At 49.1% G+C, this 6,051-nt stretch overlaps 2 protein-coding genes across 2 annotated transcripts in view; both read left to right on the plus strand.

Annotated features, from left to right (window-relative positions):
- Positions 1-6,051, plus strand: part of LOC309564368 (uncharacterized protein) — a 770,106-nt gene that overhangs the window by 122,184 nt on the left and 641,871 nt on the right. The gene's annotated exons all lie outside the window — the stretch shown is intronic.
- Positions 1-6,051, plus strand: part of LOC309562836 (uncharacterized protein) — a 141,599-nt gene that overhangs the window by 114,562 nt on the left and 20,986 nt on the right. The window lies entirely within an intron of this gene.

Below are 6,051 nucleotides of genomic sequence, written 5' to 3' on the forward strand. Positions count from 1 at the left end.
TTTATGGGCCACACACAAAGTGGGACAGGAAATGCCTTTTTACAAGGATCAAGCCATTTCTTTTTACATCCCGGCAAGTGGTTTTTGGAGGTGACTTTAATACTGTGACTAGGCCCAAGGACAGGAAGGACTTCAATGACAGGCTGGGATATGATAGCGTTTTTTTAAATAGTATGGTTAGGGATGCTGGTCTTGTGGATGTGCACATTAAGCACCTTCCGGATGACACAGGGTTCACCTTTCATCGAGGTAATAGCCAGAGTAGAATAGATAGGTTTTTTTTGAAGGAGGCCTCTGCTTTCTCACCCCCAGTGGTGCAGGCAGTGGAGTTCTCTGATCACTGTATGCTATCTGTGGTCTTGAATGCTTCAGACTTCCCTCAGAGGGGCAAAGGCATCTGGAGATTGAATTCGACTCTCCTTGAGGAAGAACATGTTAGACAATCCTTTGAGGAATTCTTTCAGGCACAGGTGACCATCCTGGACTTTTGTAGCAGCAAGGCTGAGTGGTGGGAGCTGACCAAAAAGAGGATTGCTGGATTCTTCAGGGGCCTAGCCAATAAAAAACAGTTTAATAGATACATGACCTACCAACGTTTGCGGAGGAAGCTGGATATTCTTGTCTCGAGAGGAGGAGATCCTGGGGCAATCTCTGAAGTGAAAATCCTCCTCAGGAAGTGTCAATATGACCGGCATACCTCTTTGGTTCTGGAGAGGGACTATGGGAAATACCACTCGCCTGACCCTTACCAGAACTGCAAACAGGGTGTAGCTGTTAAGATGGTCGTTGGCCTTAAGGATAGTACAGGTTCCTTGACAAAGTCCAGGTCAGGGATCCTGGAGGTCGTGAGGTCTTTTTATGCTGAACTTCTTGGGAGGAAAGAGCTTGACCGTGACAAGATGGAAAGCTTTTTGGACTCTACTCCAGGTCTAAATGGTGGAGATGTCCTCTTGATGAATTTGACAGAAGAGATCACAGTTGAAGAGGTGACGAGGGCAATTGAACAGCTTGCCATCAAAAAGTCACCTGGACCGGATGGTCTGACGGCTGAGTTTTACAAAGCCTTTAAGTCTATTCTGGCCCCACATTTGGTAGAGATTTTTAACAGTTGTCTTGCTGAGGGGGTGCTTCCCCCTTCCATGAGACTCTCAGCTGTGATTCTTCTTTCAAAAGGTAAAGATCCTTCGATGATTGAGAATTGGCGCCCCATTAGCCTTCTCAATGTCGATAGAAAGGTGCTGGCGAAGATACTTTTCTGGCGCCTATCGGCAGTAGCAGAGTCTTTGCTTTCTCGCCATCAGCACTGTTCGATCCAGGGTAGGAGCACCTTCACAGCGGTTTTAGCTGTCCGGGAGGCCTTGGAGCAGTGCAGGGCTGCAGGCTGGGGAAAGTATTTACTGGCATTGGATCAGGCAAAGGCTTTCGATCGTGTCAACCATGAGTACCTGTGGTTGCTCTTTAGTAAGTACGGTCTGCCGGGTGGTTTTGTCGATTGGTTAAAAGTCTTGTATAAGGGGGCAGAAAGCTTCCCTCTTGTTAATGGTTGGGTTGGACAGTCCTTTGAGGTTGGTTCTGGGGTGCGCCAGGGTTGTCCCCTGAGTCCCCTGCTCTATGTGTTTGCAATCGACCCCTTCATCAGGAGGCTAGAGAGCAGCATGTTGTGTGGGGTACCAGTGGGAATCCCGGGTGAGCCGCCTTTGAGGGTTGTTGCCTATGCGGATGATGTGTCAGTGATTGTCACTGGGACAGATGAAGCGGAGGAGGTGGTCTCTCTGACATCACGGTACTCTGAAGCATCAGGCTCCAAGATCAATCAGGAAAAGAGTGAAGTTTTTTGGATGGGAAAGGAAGGTGAGGGGTTTGATCTCCCGGACAACTTTCCAGTGCCCCAGGAAAATATTAAGATATTAGGCATTGAATTTGGACCTGGCGATTATGGCCTCAAAAACTGGGAAGGCAGGCTGGAAGTTGCCAATACTAAGGTGGTCAACTGGAAGAGATGGAAGTTATCTCTGAGGGAAAGGGTTGATCTGATTAAGACTTACCTGATACCGATCTTCTTGTATGTCAGCCCTGTCTGCATCTTGCCAGTGTCTCTCTATGCTAGGATCTATAGTGTGTTCTTCCAGATGCTGTGGGGGAACAGACTGAACCCCATCAAGAGGAATGTTACCTATCTATCCAGGAGGGAGGGTGGCTTGGGTATGGTCAACCCCGTTCTTTTCTTTTCACTGCTATTTCTCAAGTTTAACATTGGTAGTATGCTTACAGTGGAACCTCCTGGATGGGCAGGCATGTTTAGATCTTGGTTTAGGCCTTTTCTGCGACTTTGGGAAGAAGGTGGCCAAGTGAAGAATCTCAGGGGTCATCGTGGTCAGCTCCCAGCCTATGTCGCTCCGTGTCTGAAGTTACTGCGGCAGTGGCGACTGTCGGCTGAAGATCTCAGATCCGCTCCGAGGAAAGTCCTTATGAGCCGAGTCTTGAGCGAAGTCTTTCATGACCCACTGGCCTTAAGGGATTGCCCAGGCCCAATTTTGAGGGAAGGGTTAAGACTGATTAATTTGGCTAGAGTCCCCCTTAAATTCAGGGATCTGGCCTGGTTGTGCTTCCACGGGAGGCTCTATGTTCGGGGCAATTTGAAATTCCGCAGTGGGATGGATCGTGGTTGTCCTCGGGAGGAATGTACAGGTGAGGAGGAGACTATGGACCATTTTTTGCTTCGTTGCCCTTTTAACATAGAGGTATACAAACAGGTTGGGCGGGCCCTCGGTGTTCCTTTCCTCTCCAGGCTGGGTTATGCTGAGTGGGTGTACGGAGCATTCAATACTGGTGGGGGCTTTTGTTTGGATACACTTTTTTTAGTTAGTTTAGTAGTCCGTTATTACACCTGGAACGCACGGTGTCAGGTCACCCTTCGGCGTAAAATCCTTCCTGTTCAGGTGGTGGTGTGTGACATTCTGCATGAGGTGGGGAAGATTCGGGCGCTTGAGAGAGACAAGTGGGGTCAGAGGGCTTGGCTGAAGGCGTGGAGGGGTTTCAAGCCTCCCTGACTGCCAGGAGTCTCTTTCCCGGGTGTGGCTTTCTGTCTCTTATCACCCTAGATTTTTTCTTAATGCTCAGTTTTTGATAAATGGCTGCATACATAGGTGATGGGTTGTGCCTCTTAGGCCCTCTCTGCTGCTTTATGTAAATAGTTTTCTAAAAATGTTGGAAGTGGATTATGTATATATTGTATATATTCTGCACATGAATGTGTATTCCTTTGTTTTCTGTTGGAATATTGTACTATAGTTATGTTTTTTACTTTTGTATAAAATATGTTGCTTGATTCTTTTCAATAAAAGATCAATAGTGCCCCATCATTGGTGTCAGTGGGAGGAATAGTGCCCCATCATTGGTATCAGTGGGAGGAATAGTGTCCCATCATTGGTGTCAGTGGGAGGAATAGTGTCCCATCATTGGTGTCAGTGGGAGGAATAGTGTCCCATCATTGGTGTCAGTGGGAGGAATAGTGTCCCATCATTGGTGTCAGTGGGAGGAATAGTGTCCCATCATTCAGCTTCGGGTGTGGCTGCTGCAAGGTTCTCTGGCTGTGTGTCTGGAGCTGCTCCAGGTGATCTGTTTGAGAGGGGAGTCTGGTAAAATCTCTCCCAGCCCTGCTGGCCCCTATCTGGGGAGGCCATGCAGGCCAGCGGGGCCCCTCCTGCTGGAAGCTCTCAGCAATCCCCTGGGCGGATGGATGGCACCCCTGCTCCTGAACAAGCCGTGGTTGGTGATCTCTCTGCACCTGGTGAGGATGAAGATGCTGGATCCATTCGGGAGCGAGTGGTGGCCGGGATCAAAGTCCTCAATAGGGAAAGAGACAAGCTCTACAAGCTTAGAGCAGATTTAAAGCGCCTGAGAAAGCAGCGTGAAGGCTTGTTCAGCAAGAACCGTGGATCCATGGATTCAGAGGTCCAATTAGCGAAAGTCCGTGTGGAACATCAGGAAACCATCGTGGCCATGATGGAAGGCAGGGATGGTCCCTTCAGGGAAAAGTTTGGCAACGACCGAAGGTTTGCAAAGATGGAGGTGGAGGAGGAGACCCCCGGTTCTGACCCCCTTCCCCCTCAAGGTGAGGTAAGCAGCCCATTGCCATCTCAGGGCTCAGGAGGCATGCTAAACGTAATCCAGGTAATGGAGTCTCCAGTGCAGGGAGATAAGCTGGTGTTTGGTGGTGTGGAGGACTTGCCAGATCATGTACCTGATAAGATAAAGGCTATCAAGTCTCAGGTAATAGACAAAACTGTTTTTGTGCCTTTTAGCACCTTGCCAAATAATGAGGTTTTTCCCAGTGACACCCAGGATGATACCCCTGTGCTCAGCAATGCTTTGCCTGCTGAGAAAATGTTACCTTTAAAAAATGACATTTCTGCTCAGGAACTACAAAACCCAGAAGAGCCGATTAACCCTGCTTCTGCTAAGACCAAAACTGTCTCAGTAATAACTAACCAGGACTCTACAGCGCAGCAGCAGGAAGCACTTGGTACTGTATCAGAAACAGTTATACCTAATAACATTACAGGTATTGCTGGTTTAGGACAAGCTGGTAATAATAATAATAGTAATATACCTGATAATGTGACATCAGTGTGGGGTCTTGGCCCTAATAAACCTACATTTGCACAGGTGGTAAGCTGTGCTCCTGGCAATATCATTAAGCCAGGGATACAATCTAGGAGGAGCTCTGCTTCCAATCACGGTTTTCCCTTGCAGGCTGCCACTATGAGCCACATTGGATCTGGTCTTGGATCTATGGCTACTGCTGGGGGTCCAAGGCGGAACGTAGTCCTCCTTAAATGGGAAGGTGGTGCAGTCCCTCTAGCACGGCGTATGGTGGTGGACCTGATTTTAGATATGGGTTTTGGGGCTAATGACCTATATGCCCTGATACATGTGGCTGGAAGCCGGGAGTACACGGTTAGTTTCACCAGACCAGAGGGTCTTGACTTGTTCTGGGAACGATATATGGCTCGGTGCAGGTCAAGACCCGAATGGGAAGGTCTGGTGCCAGTAGCAGTTTCCCAAAGGTCAACAGTAAAGAAAATTACTATTATCCTTACAAATGAGAGTGTTCCTTCTCGGGACTTAGAGGTCTGGTTGAAAAATTATGGGGATGTTTTGACCAGGCCGGATAAAATTTATGATGAGCGTGGCATCTGGACCGGGGGTTGGTCGGTAACGGTCAGGTTGGCTCGGGATGGTAATGTTGTCCGTCACCTGCCCTCCTCTGCCTTTATAGGGAGGGATAGGATGACTATTTTTTATCCCGGTCAGCCAAAACTGTGTCACCGCTGTGGAGAAAAGGGCCATTTTAGCTCCTCTTGTTCAGCACTGATCTGTTCAGTGTGTCGGGGACAGGGTCATGTGGCCAGGGACTGCACCCAGGCCATAAGGTGCAACCTGTGCCTGCGCCTTGGCCACCCCTACAGCCGATGTCCTGAAGCCTGGCATAATATGGATAAAGAGGTGATAGATGACCTCTTAAGGCTGGACAGGATGGAGGATGAGGCCCCTGGTGTACCACCCTCCTCTGCGGTGACTGACTCCCCTGGTCTTGTTCAGGATCCCTCCCTAGTCCCTGTGCCCACCCCTCCTGTATCTGTAAGTATTCCTTCTGTGTCTGTCCCTGTGTCCCCCCAGCCTACTGTACCGGCTCCTCTTGTGTCAGAATCTGCCAAGTCTGTGTCCCCTGAGTCAGTTATTCCCGATCAGTCTTCCCTTCCTAAGTGTGACCTTAAAGAAGCCCCCCACCCACCAGTGGTAGAGGGTACCAAAAAGGGTGCTGCTGCGGCTTCCTCTGTAAAGAAGTCTTCTGTGAAGACTTCAAAGAAGAAGAAGAAGACAAGAGATGAAAGCATCTCTGAATCTGACCTGCAGTACCTGGAGGAGAGAAGGAAGGTTGTAAGGCGGAAGAGACAGACGGGGAGGATGGAACAGGGACAGGATGCCCCAGTGACTGTCTCCAACCGGTATAGGACTTCTGCTTGGGATATCTCCTCATCTGGGGAT

This window comes from Pelophylax lessonae (genome assembly GCF_965119305.1).
Source record: "Pelophylax lessonae genome assembly, chromosome: 9".
In the NCBI taxonomy this organism is placed as follows: domain Eukaryota; kingdom Metazoa; phylum Chordata; class Amphibia; order Anura; family Ranidae; genus Pelophylax; species Pelophylax lessonae.